Consider the following 14,576-nt stretch of genomic DNA (forward strand, 5'->3'; position numbering starts at 1 on the left):
ATTAATGACATCAATAATTTTAAATTAATAATATTATAATATTAATCATGAGATTAATATTAATCAATACTACTACTACTAATCAAAAATAATATTCCTCAGTAATATTACTCAAATATATTTAATTAATAATACTACAGTATCAATCAATAATATAACTACTATTGACCAATGTTGATCTTATCAAACTAATGTCTAATCTAACGATACCTAGGGAGTTCAACAAGGAGGATATAATCAAACAACACCTTGGCTGCTACATAAGCAACACAATGGAAGGATGTGTCTCGTGCAACTTGAAGAGCCTATCCATGGTTTGTTCCCTAAACAACATCAGTGCCAATTAATTTTATGCCTACAAGACTTTTGGTAGATTAGAATATATACATCAGTCATTGGAGGGGAAACCAATGGGGTTAAAAGTTACAAAATGTGTATTAAATTGGCTGCAACTTCTTTTTGACCAAATAGCCCTCTTCTATATTGTATAACAATTTTTTTTTTAATGTGGCAAGGTTAAATAAGAATCCAATTTAATCACCAAAGCTAAGGCCATGTATGCTAAAGACCCATATAATATCCTAAAGACCCATGTATCCTAAAGACACATATAATATCAACCAATCAGCGAGCCCTTTGTAATGAAACATGTTATATGAAAAAATCAAGCTTAAACTAGATATAATGATACCTATAATCAGGCCTACAATGAAACATGAAGCTCAAAACTCAAGATTGGAGCCTAAAAATGACTAAACAGCCTCTCGGTCTAATGAATGGACCTGATCTAATTAGACAAGGCCATAATTCAATGTAGAATGGGCTTGATTAGGCCCCAATAGCTGACATACAGGCCTAATTAGGCCTAGATCCAAGTGGCTAGGGCTTTATCATACAAGGCGTGAATTTGGGAACATATACCAGGCTAAGTTTGAGACAGGCCTTTCTTTCTTCTCTCAAGGTTGCAATATCTTTAATCAGAAAATTATTAAGATCCTGCAAGTTGGATAACTTATCATCATTGCTTAGATGAGCAATAGAGTTGTTATTTTTTGGAATAGTTTCTCCATTTTTAGCAAGTGAAGGTCTATTTGGAATTTCATCTTTGTTAGTAGCATTTAATCATTTATTATCATTTCCATTCTTCATTTCGTTCACAACTTTAACACCACTCCTAGAAGAAAAAAAAACATAAGTTTTTGTACAAAAACTACTTAAATCATCTAAAAATTACAGTAATCTCTACTTGAAAAATCTCAAATCCATTTTCCATAGCTACCCCAACAAATATAGAAAAATAAAGGACCATTTTCAGGATTAGGTTTCAAATTTTAGATCCTATTGAACATAGCCAAATTACACAGTTAATTTGTCAATATACTAAAGAAATTATTGAAAGCCAAATGAAACTGTTGAAAGCCAGGGTACAAATAGCAGAACCCCTGTACTATTTAAGTCAGGTTGTATTCATAAGTAGAGAAATATGTAGGTTAAAAAACATTTAGTTCAAAATGCATCATGAATTTTTTATACAAATACATCAGCGAAACTAAATGTACACATTTATGTGATTAAGGAGTGAGGTCTATATAAATCAAAAGAATGTGGAAAGACAACCTGTTCCACTAAGAATGAGTAGATGATTGTTTAGTGTTCATTTTGCACAAGGTCAACGGCAGGAATCCATAGTATAATTCCTCTCTTGAAAAGAAATTTTTTTTAAGGATCCACTCCAAGGTTCAGTGTTTGTCTTGCAATATACCAAAATTTGCTCAATTGAAAATAAATGTGAATATTCATGAGGAGGTCTTTGCTGGTTCCAAAAACTCTTTTGCCTTGGAATCAAGTAAAATCTGTTTGCTATCTCAAAAATATCACACCAAAAGAACAATATTTTTTGTGTTTTCTGTTTTTCAATGAATGCAATTCTAACAATGCAACTACTATGAGGCCCTATTCTAACAGGGGGTTTAGCAAAGCAAATAATGAAACTGAAAGCAAATAGCATGAAATCAAATAACTTGAAATTAAAATTCCTAAATGGACATAAGCTACAGAACATAACACGTTGCGAGTTAAACCTTTGAAGAAATCGGTAGGAAACCAATGAAAATAGGAGCAGCACTTCCTAGAATCAACTAATGCAATCATCGATGAGAATATTTAACAAATTGAATGATGTTTCACTCTTCATCAAATCGCAAGGCCACAAAAAGTGTGCTCATGTGAGACAAAAAGCTATGTAGACACAATCAGGTGATCTCTTCTCAAGCTCGTTATGTCAATAGAATTCATATATCTGTAGCAAACACCAAAACTAAAAGATTGCACAAATAGAAACAATGCAATAAACCTTTGGCTCAATCACAATCTCATGAATAAAATTCACAAAACCATGACACATTCAAGCAAGAATAACTACACTCTGAATGCAAGCACCAAAAGCATAACTTTATTGCATAGTAATGGTGACCCTTTTTACATTTTACAATGGGGTATTTATAAGAAATCATCTCCTCAATTTGTGTTGAGAGTGAGAGATATCTTGATGCAATAAAATTCTTTTTAACAATAAAAACAAACTAAATATATACAAACTATCAATCTAACTAGTGCTTAGAGGGACTCCATCCATATTTTATTCATTAATTGGATGCATGAGCCATTTACATGTCAAAAATAATGAAAGCATGAGAGTGAGAGTAGGAGGAAGCCATTAGACAAATTAGAAGTGCATGAAGACACCAAAAATAGAAGTTTCCCCTTCACTAGGCATGTGCCAGTGTTAAACTTGCCATCAGAATGTGCTCGCAATGCATGGAAAGTGATATTTTTGGAACCCGGTAGTTAACTGTTGGTACACCTTTGAATTGTGGAGCTACATGAAAATGCAGAGCTATGAACTTGCGAAACTACAAACCTGTGGACCTACAAAGCTGTGGATTTGTGGACTTGCGGAGCTGCGGACTTGAATTTGCCAAAAATCAAAGTTCTCAATTTTGAAAACAGTTTCTGGGTTTTTCTCAAATGAAGTTTTAGATCAAGTTTTGTATACGCTCCATGCCCTTTTCTAATGATTTACACCCTCTTTATACCCAATTACTTTCATAAACTTGCACTCCCTCTGCTTCTTCAATTGAAAATCTCAAGGCACCTGCATTGAATGTTGTCACCAATAGCTGCATATGATGAGGAATCTGATTTTCTTTATGTGTCCAACCTCTATATCTTTGACCTTTGTCTTCTCTCCACCTATCCAATCCTCCTCGATGAGAAACCAAGTGATCCAGATTATCTAAGACGATCAAATGTTTGCAACTTTTCATAATTTTTCACAAATTTTCTAGGTGTTTTTAAATGACCTTTTTGGAGTTCTCCTGCTCAAAATTTCAAGTCAGAAACTTCATCGGTCCCTAAAATTGGGCAGCCAAAGGCTCATTATTTTATGGATTAAAATTAGATCTTCAATTCTTCTTTTCAACGGTGTAAGCGGTTCTGAATTCTGAGGCCTGAGTCAAAAGTTATGATCTTGACAAGTTGAGGATGCAATTTTTACTTGCAAAAGAAGCAAACATTAGTCCATAGAGTTAACAATGCATAGAAAAAACACACTAGCCATTCAAATAAAATTGGAGCTGAATCTTGAAATTTAGCTAAGTTTGAAATTTTAAAGCCCTAAAATTTGGCTAAGTCTGGATTTCTAAAGCCCTGAAATTTCCTAGAATCTTTACCTTATCTCTAGGAGGTCTGAAACCTATCTCAAAAGATTCATCACATATATTAAAATATATCTTAAGTATAAGTTGACGTATATTTAATTTGATGTATATTTAATTTCTTATACTTAAATGACATATTCTAAACCCCTCTCATGACTATTTCGAAAAAATTGAAGGTGAAACAATAACTTGACAACCACACAAGGCCCTTGGTCATGCACACACGCACATGTATGAAATGCATTAGAGTGCACGCGCGTGAGGCAAAAACCCATGGAAGAGCGCATGCAAGTGAGGCACGACACTATTGCACAGGAGGCTCATGGCACGATCGACGCTCGATGCACATGGTGTTGCGGTGCACTCAGTGCTTGGGCGCTTGATGCCGCTCGGGCACATGGCATGCACGATGCTCGGCAAGAGCTCAAATGTGCAGCGTGAGCACAGGGGTGCACTTGGTGTGCTCGCTCAGTGCGAGCGCATGTGAGCGGTGTAGGCGCGCGCTCAATGAGAGTGCAGACGCGCGGTGCGAGTGTATGATGCAAGTGTTGTAGGTGCGAGTGTGCAGGTGCGCGTGGTGCTCTTATTATTATTATTATTATTTTTTTCCAACTTTTTTTTTTGCAACTTTTTTTTTTGTTTTTTAAAATTTTTTGTGTTTTTTGATTTTTTGATTTTTTTTAAATTTTTTTTTATTGTAATTTTTGGACTCAACTTTCAAACAAAAATTCTTCTCCTGACTCGAATTGTGAGTCTGGGAGTCAAAAAAAATAGGGGCTCCCCATTACTAGTGAGGAATGGGGCGTGTGTTGTGTACACCACAACAATGATGAAGCCCAAAATTAATTCCCTCCACAACTGACAAAGAAATTCTGGATGGAATAGTCTAGAATCACAAATCACAATTGTAAAATCACAAATAAATCACTTCTCAAAACAATGATCAAAGACTTTTGAATGTCAAGCAGAGTTATTACCTATATGCTAGGGCTTTAGCATATAGGGTGTGAATTTGGGAACATATACCAGGCTAAGTTTGAGATAGATCTGACCTCAAAAGGGTAACATGTGGGCCTCGGCCCAGAACATGAAACATATAGGCTTTAGCCACATGAAATAAGACCCAAATCTGGGCACAAAACTTGTAAACAAGGACCTAAACTAGATCCAATCCAAACATGTCACCTCAAATCTACAAGAAAGAGATGTAAATATAGGTAAAGTACTTCCAAGACTCATCCAATTAGGCTCCTACAAAAGATTTTCATATAAGTGTTAATAAAGTTGACAACTTGTAACTTGTGCCTAATTCAAATACACCCAGCAATTCATCAAAGAGAAGATAAAACAAAGGCCTCCAAACATTAGATCTGAAGGCATAAAATTTTTCCATAGCAAGTCAAATTATGATATTGCTATGTGGATTCAACTTTGTAGATTTTAAGTCAAACTCATTGACCCATGTTTAATGAGTAATAGTTCACAAGGACTCATCTCTCATGAGAATGAGTGGAACACTTAGCACTCATTGAAATTAGATGATGCTCATAGGTGGTGGATAAGCTAATATTATAATTTATTAACTATAAACTAACACTATGGATCATAAAAAAACAAAATAGTAGTAGACTGAAAATGTGTTCTTAGCAACAATAGTTGTCTATTCATTTAATGTAACAAGAATATATTCAGAGCCATGCATGAGAATCTCAAAAGAAGTTCAACCTTCACTATTTGACTGTCATGGCTATACTAGGATAACTGTGGTACAAGGGGTGAATTGATAAATCTATCCCTACAATCTCTAGTATTCAATGAGGAATATCAAGCTTGAAAAGTGATACATCAAATTTGAATACACAGAAATCAATTCTTGTAGCCAATAATATGATTTAATTTCCCATCTTGCGCATAGGCTTTGACTCAATCCTTGATTAGGCAACTACCATAACACATTAATACAAACTTCATTCGAATGTTCAAAAATCATTTCCCATAGCTTTCTACAACTACCAGTATTTCCTACCTATCAAAGAAAAGCTAGCAAATATACATGATTACCTGACTCAATAAGCTAGTTTGAGATAGTAGACCTCCAACTAAAGTTTGGCTTGTTGGATTTTGAAGACCAAGAAAGTTGAAACCAGATCCCATACCTCTAATTGGTTGACATGAACCTTGATGTGGTAAATGCCCCCCAATGGGACCACCAGCACTTCCATCTCCTACACCAAATCATTTGTTACACTTCACTCTTGCATTCTTGTCTCTTGATGATGGATCTTGTAGTGTGATCCAAAAAATTGATCCTAAAAATACCATACACAATCAAGTTGAAAAACAAAAAATTTACTTTTCAAATACATTAATGTTGATGAGCTACAAGATTATGCTTACCACAAATTCATTTGATGCAAAACATTGATGTTAAACCACAGATTCATTTGATCCAAAACATTGATGCTAAACCACAAATTCATTTGATCCAAAATGATGATGCTAAAAATATTTACACAATTGAATTTAAAAATCAAATTAAAGTGTCATTCAAACTTACCATATCTGAAGGGATAAGCAATAGCATCCACTGCACCTTTCAAAAAACCTGTGAACAAAAAGGATGAAATCGCTAAAGAAAATAAATAGATTATTTTGGAATGAAAATTTGGGACTTGAAGAAAGCATTTAAGCATTATAACACTTAATAAGATCTAGCTTGGATTAGTCACTTGAACCATAAGTAACATTTCACAAAGAGTTTCATTTCCTTTGCGTAAAACTTCATCAGGGGGCATAGGGATTATTGTTGCTAAAGAAAAGATAAAAGGGTGTACATATTTCATGTAAAGGTAATATGTTACAACTACATTAGATACTGAATAGGAAGCCATTGTCTGCACAAAATAAGCATCAAAAGAACATATCATGGCACTTAGAAATGGAGAACAATATAACTAGTACACTGACAAGTAAGTTAAACAAGCAATGCAAATAGCAATGCAATATTATCTTTTACTCCTTTTAGTGAAGAACAAAATGAGTGAATCAAGAAATCAGCATCAATATTCAAGTGTATCATTATGACTGACCTGTGGCTCTTCCATTGCAAAGTGGACCATATCCTCATGATTTACTTCCAATGGATCATAACCTAACTTTGCTTTTGTAATAGCCTACATTAGAATGCAAAGAAAGAAAGAAAAAAGGTAGAAACTTTATTAACGACCATGAGTGACCAAGAATAAGTCAACAAGCTAGAAAATACATTAGATATAATAGAAGAAAACTAGGAAAACTTGTCCTAGGACAATTAACTAAATTGCTAAGCATTGACATAATACGTGCATATATCTGATTCATTGTCTATAGCTTAAAATAGGAATACATCTACTAAACACAATACAAATCACTCAACAAATTTGAATATGGTAGAAGAGTGATCAACAACATAGTGAATCAAGTCTATAGGTGGCACCTGTTGGTTTGAGAAGAGATTCAAAAGGAGGACTAGTTGAGAATGCATTTCAATAGCAAGCAATGGAAAATAGATGATGCAAGCATCACTCTGATGCAAATACTGGCAACGAATAACATGAAAACATATGCTTATTTTATAAAATTCAATGAAATCTATTTTCTCCTGATCCAAGAAATTATACCAATGTCTAGCAAAAATAACTAGAAATAGATTAAAAGTAGCAAAAGGTATAGCAGGTACAATAGCAAGGGAGTGAAGAAAAATCACTATAGTCATGGGGCAAAGAGAATACAAAAAAGTGGGCTTAATTGAAGCATGGGGTGAACTTGAGAAGATTATTTGCTAAGCCAGTACAATCACTAATAGAAAGGTAAGGGAAGAGCCTGCAAAATAGTAGAAACAAAAAAAGGCCACTCTAAATGGGTATGTGTATAATAGTAGTGTTGTGACCTTTTCATATATTTCCCCATTGCAAATGGGGACCCCCTCGCTTGGTCATTGGTATGGTCATTTTAGGCTTAGTTGTGGTAGTTGCTTTGGCCTCTAGGTCCTCTCCTTAGGAAGTGAGTGCGTCATTAACCCACAATCTAAGATTCATTGAGGATTGGAAGAAAATGGTAGAAATTATCAAGAAAATCACCCAGGAAGTTGTTAACAAGTTTCCCACAAAGTGTCATGGAGACATTAACAAGAGAGTCATCAAGGTGGGTCATGAAAATGTAGAAATCGTGAACCAAGTCAAACTGAAAGCACGAGTAGCGGTGGAAATTCCTTCAATTTGTAAGTCAAGTGTGATAGAAAGATGAAAATGTTAAAGACAAAAAGTATTTAAGAATCTTATATAGAACAAGTGAATGCTTAAGGATTCTTGCACATTCAATTGAAAAATAAAGTTAACTTCCAGACAAATGAACATCTTAGGCAAAAATCTTCCTCATTTCTAGCTCATTTCTTGAAATTTGGAATAGGTACATTTCCTAGCCTAATAACAGGGAAGTGTTGCTACTAATAACCAAATCTACCAGCCTAGGACAAAACTGGCATCAGATCATAAACTACCAACCAAAACAATGCTGAATGAAGAAATTGAAAAAATTGGAATGGTTTTCCAATCATGACATGTTAAAAAGGGCAATTTGTTCTTATATAAGAACATAACAAATAAAAGATGATGAACATTGAGCTTTTCATTTTAGATTGGTCACAAAACAAAAGTTGACACATCCTTTTCTTCAAGATGAGTATAGAGCCATTTGAAAGGTATCAAAATTATATTTGAATTGATTAGCACAGATTAACAACATCAGCAGCAAATTATCAAAAAATATGAATATATACCATATTTACTTGAGGTGGCATGAGTGTGGGTGGCTCCTATCCATAGAACATTTGTTGGCTTAGACTTGGACCTCCAAGGAGGGTATATAAGAAGATGAGTTGGCATAGCTTGTGCCATGCCAATCGGATTTTGCATTTGTGAGAATTGTACCTGCATAAAAAAATCAAGAGATGCCAAATTAGTATGGCATTTCCACTGATAGAATACCAATAATTTCAACCAACCAAATAGACATTGTGAATCAATAATTCCCAGAGTCATACTAGTTATAGAAATATTTTGAATAAGAAAATACATACGAGTAATAAACACACATTTAGGAACCCAACAATTCCTAAATTTGTACCCAGACTTAACCATCTAACCTACTAACTATATTATTAATACCCTTCCACCTAAAGAATAGTGGAAGGCCACACAGGCAATTACTTCCCACAAATACTATGATAAGAAAAGATAATGCTCACACACTACTTGAGATCTAAAATATAACAAGCTTCAACAATACATTGCAATATATATATGGATCTTTTGGCACTATTACTAAAATCGTTTACCTTCTAGGTAAGAACATAAGTTTGTTTCAATATACAAATCTTTGAAAGGAATTTCATATAAAAAAAAAAAAGTTAACAAGAAATAAATTAAATTGCAGTGCACTAGGAATAATATAACACATAATGAATACTAAACCTCAATTGAACAAAAGACTATATAGCGGCTTCAATAAAACTGATGCTACACCTAAACCATCACTTGTAGCAAGCTACTTAAAGATATGTAGTACAAACAATCCCAGAGAACAACCTTTAATTTTTAAAAAATTCCACTTTTACTAGGTGAAGTTTTACTTTTTTCCTTGGCAAAGTCAACCAAGTCTTCAAACAACTTATCTTTAGGTTTAACTTGTTTACTAGAAGTTAGAGATTGTTGTGGATATGCATCATTCCCAGAGAACAACCTTTAATGTTTAAAAACTTCCACTTTTACTAGGTGAAGTTTTACTTTTTTCCTTGGCAAAGTCAACCAAGTCTTCAAACAACTTATCTTTAGGTTTAACTTGTTTGCTAGAAGTTAAAGATTGTTGTGGATATGCATCATTGTAAGTTCCATCATAAATGGAGATGAAAGCCAATTTTCCTGACTAGATTCTTATAATGAATATATGAGAGCACTTCAATTTCATTTTTGAATTCTACTGCACCGTGCACTTGTAGAGATCCTTTCTTGTTCCTCTTTGTGCCCACCACTTAGCCCACATTATTGAGTGTCCTATACAAGAAAGTCTTATAGCAAGCAATTTATGAAAGATTCTTGGAGTTGTTCCACTATAAGATATGATGAAATCATGAACTAATTGCCTATTATTTAAGAAAATGAGAAATACTATAAGACACTTTGTAGTGCTGCAATAATAGCCAAACCACCAAAGTAGGCATGATTTTTTGATCATATTCTCTCTCAGACACAGATGTAACATGCATTTTGGTTGTAGGTGATTTCTAGGAGCTTGGGGTTCACTATTAATTCCCACACCTTTGACTAAATTTTTTGAACTAGATGATATCTATTCTTGCTATGATGAAGAGACTTCTTTTAATTTCTTGCTTAAGAAATATACAATTTATTGTAGGTTTGATGCTTAATAAGAAATTATTACAAAACATAGCCTTGAACTTGGTCAAGTTTTTGCTAGAGTTCACAATAGTGGCTTATTTGGGATTAGAGACCTATGTAGGCTACTTGCTAATCTAGTCAAGCATGGAAGAATATCATGGAGTGTCCAATTAACCTTTGTAGAGAGAATTTCTAAAGCTGTTCTACACATTGTGGTCTTAAAATACCCTCAATGAGTATTACTCCTTGACAGCCTACATATGAAGCACATAGTCTTTGAATGATCTGAATAACAAGATGGTGCATAAATTTTAGTGTTTCATTATAGTTTTGTGATGAACAAGCAAGGACATCTATATAGTAGCCCATTTGGCCCCCAAACTCAACTTGGATTTCAATACCATTGTTAATTATTGAGACAAGGTGTTTTTCAATCTTGTAAGTGGTACTCTGTCTATTGCTTGATCCAAAAATTCTATTGTGAAGATGCACCTATGACAAAGATAAAAACTGATGTTAGAGCCAAGAATATGCAAAACCTACTAGAAAATGTTGAAATAAAAATGTATCTATTGCCTACAATCTCCAATATAGAAAATAATGATCATTGAAATGTCATCATTTGGATAATCTTTATGTATTTTGTGACACCATCCAACATTTTTACTTATAGTTATTATCTAGTTGCTTAGTCCATGTTCTTCTCAACAAAGGTGCTTCAATAGGAGCATATTGTAGCTAGCCTAATTAAAATGAATTTTTTGATTTGTAATTCTCAACACCTAGTGATGTGAGATAGGGAACGTGCATGCACATCTAAGTTTAGCTTTTAATTTTTTACTAGCCTTTTATTTTAGATTTAAAAGTCTCAGCCTGCATCCATACCCTTGGCACACAAGTTGTTTCAGATTTACAAGTCTACACTTAGATTTTGTTTTTCACTCCTATACTTCTTCAACTATAAAACAAAAGTAGGTGTTAGTTTATTAATGTTGATCTGGTGCAGTGTTATTTTTCAGATTTAATGAGAGGACATTTAATAACCAAGTCCTAAATCTTTTTAAACATATTAAGATTTTAGCCAAATCATTTAAGTATTCAAAGGTTATTAAAAAACAAAATAGCAAGATATAACTACACACCCTTGTCCTCTAGATCCCCATGCCATTTTCCTATTGTGTGAACCCACTCTCTAGCTGTACCTTCATCCTTTTCCCAATCAGACTGCACTGAGCAATTCTCTCAACCATCTATTTGAAACAAATTAAAAGAGTTAGCTATATAATCAATAATCAGTCAATAAAATTTACTCAAAATTAAATAAAAGTACATGACTATGAAAGAACAACTTAAATTTCTAGTGCTATTAGAAACATATAGCTTATACAATCATCAAATTTAATTTAAAAATATCTTATCCAAACATCAAACCCGGTGCCAGCATCTGTAGTAGATCCTTCAGTCCCTATTTAAGTAGCAAGAAAATGAAACAAGAAATTGTGAGGGATTAAGGAAATGGAATTTAAAATTTTAATCTTAGCAATCTAGGTATATGTAAGACAGAAAATGACAACCAACCAATGCATCAAGCCTTTGTCCACACAGAACATGCCAATAGGAGATACCTTTCTAGTTGTAGGCCGTTCATTGGCTGTAACTTTACTCCTCTTTTCGAGCACTGAGATTTTTTAGGTACATTCATGCAATTGCAGAAACCTTATAGATCATTAATAATTGATTTTTTTAATGTTGGTTACTAGACTTTGACAAGGGAGTTGAATTTAAAGGACTATTTAGCAAAAAAATATTGTACCTTCGGATGGATGCAAGTTCTAAACATAGCAGTATAAGTATCCAAACTATCTACACAAAAATATTTTTACTATTTACAATTTGTTTTGCATTAAAATAATTTTATAATCAGGTTTTCTTTTTAAGATTTTTATTTAAGTATATTTATAGGATATTCATTAGTGAGCATCATAGTTAAGAGTCTTGGTTAAAATTCTTGATTTTTGTTTCAGTTTGTTGTTTGTATATCAGCTTGTTCTTTACCAAGCTTAATTCAATACTAATGAGTTTGAAAATTTTCTATAATAATAATTAATAATAAACTTTATCACTGTTCAAGTCAAAAGTTTATCATTAGCAAAAATGGTAGATAATTTTGTTCATGGTCTCAAGGAAAACAAAGACTGCTTGACAATAGCAAGAAACAACACAGATGACTTAGAAATAGTATATCACAATGAAAGACATATTTTTTCCATCATAACACTAGCAGTGCTCTACTATCTCATTTTTGGTAACAGAGACTAGCACAAACATCAATATGAACCTGAGGTTTATACTGAACAAATGCAAGGTATGTAGTGAACTCTAGCCAAAGTGCACTCAAATATTCAGACTTCCTTGGTATGTAGTGATTAATTTTTTTTAATTGTTTGATTGTTTTCTAATTTGTTAGAGGATTCATGTGCAGGAATATATATATAATAAAATATGCAGTTTTCTATGCCAAACTAACTCCAATGTGGAAAAATATCTAATAATTGGGATTTAAACTAAGCAAGAACTATATGTTCAAGGAACCAAAAGATGACTATGATGAGACTATTACAAGTGAAAAAAATTTAGTCTCATTAAAGAGAATTGGGATGTGTGTTTGAAGACTTAACAAATTTGAGCTTCACTTGGTTTCAAGAATACTATAATATTCTCTACTTAACAAGGCCAACCATGTAAAGGTGGAAGCTCATCTGGCCTCACCCCCCTCCCCCTAACATCAATCTAAAGTACCCATTATCATCTAATTACATACTTCATTCATTCATCCATCCATTTATGAACTATAACATTCAATCAATACAATCACATAACATTCATTAATATGATATAAAATTCATTAATACACAATATTAATTAAAATTTCATTAACACATAACAATATTCATTAACATAAAATAAAAATATGTATTAATACACATCATTCATACATAACTACTTAAAACAAAGTTCTTTCATTATCCAACAAGGTTTATCAAAGAATATTTTTAAAACATCATTTATTTATTTTATTTTTCTCAGCTCTCTTAAGAAAAATGCTCATAGGAGCATCCATATCTGCTTCATTCTCCTCCTCTTCTAGCACATGTAATGTCAAATTATGATGGCTCCTTATCTTTGGAGGAGTAGGAGGTTGCTGCACTAAAGGGGGCTCTGGTGCAAGAACAAGTGAATGCAATAAATTGGCATACTCTTTTTCTTTTTCTAACTATTACAAGTTTGTAATTAAGTACGAGTACAACATAAAATGCATTTCTCTTACCTGAAAATGCCACATCATGTACATTAGCATTTTGATCTGCCACTGCGTCAACATGTTGAACACTTGGAACATCGTCCACTCTTTCAGCATGATGTTCAACATGCTCTAAAATATTCAAAAAAATGATACATGTCAAATTCCAATTGAAGATGTTAAATTGTATTCATAATTGCATAATTAATTTCTAACAGCAAATTAATACCTCCACCACTATAATGCACATCATGGCCTTCGTCAGGAGTAGGTTTTGTGGTAGAATATGAAGGCTGCAGTAAAATGTTATGCACATTGTTATGTAGTCAATTTACATTTAAAACTAATACCAAGAAAGTATCTTCTCAACTATTTAATTTCATTTACTTTTCATCTGACCAATTTACCTATGAGATATCATTTGGTGCATTGGATTCATGGGAAAGACTTACAGATTCTTCATGTAGGCGTGCAACCACAACTTTATAGCCTTCCTTTGAGGCAATTTTTCTATCTTCATTTGTGACCTCCACATTGAAATCTGTGCCCTATTTTTTTTCTTGATAACGTCAATTTTCCATGTATGGTTTCATTAAACAAAACTATTTGCAACATTATATTTAAAAATCAAAAAACAAAATTCATTGCTCTACTTACAAGTCAAGACTGCAGATTCATATAGCCACTAGAGCCAAATTTTTGTTGGCCAACCTCTTCTATTCTCTCTTTTGTAGCCACAGATGTGTCTTGCAATCTCTGAAAAATTTCAAACATCTTTGATTATATATTTACAAATATCAATAATTAGTGCATGATTACAATGTACTTAATACTATAATGACATACCTCTTTTTGATCTATGCTGCTTCATTGTCTCTATCTTCGCATAGCCTTTTCTCCTTCACATCTTCTATTATTTTAGTCTACTCCATCGGTGGAATCATAGGAGAATGGTCATACTTTGGGTTATCATTAAGAGACCTTCTATATTGATCCCTCACAGTCTTTATATGCTTTGCTGCTCTTTTCAGAAGTAGGCCAGTGTCAAAAATGTTTTTCCCAAATTTCTCCTCAATGGATGCAATTAGCTGATTTTTTAATTCCACAGCTTGTAAATTCCAC

The sequence above is a fragment of the Cupressus sempervirens genome, chromosome 5, assembly GCF_028749045.1.
Source record: "Cupressus sempervirens isolate cs-2001-9-10 chromosome 5, ASM2874904v1, whole genome shotgun sequence".
In the NCBI taxonomy this organism is placed as follows: domain Eukaryota; kingdom Viridiplantae; phylum Streptophyta; class Pinopsida; order Cupressales; family Cupressaceae; genus Cupressus; species Cupressus sempervirens.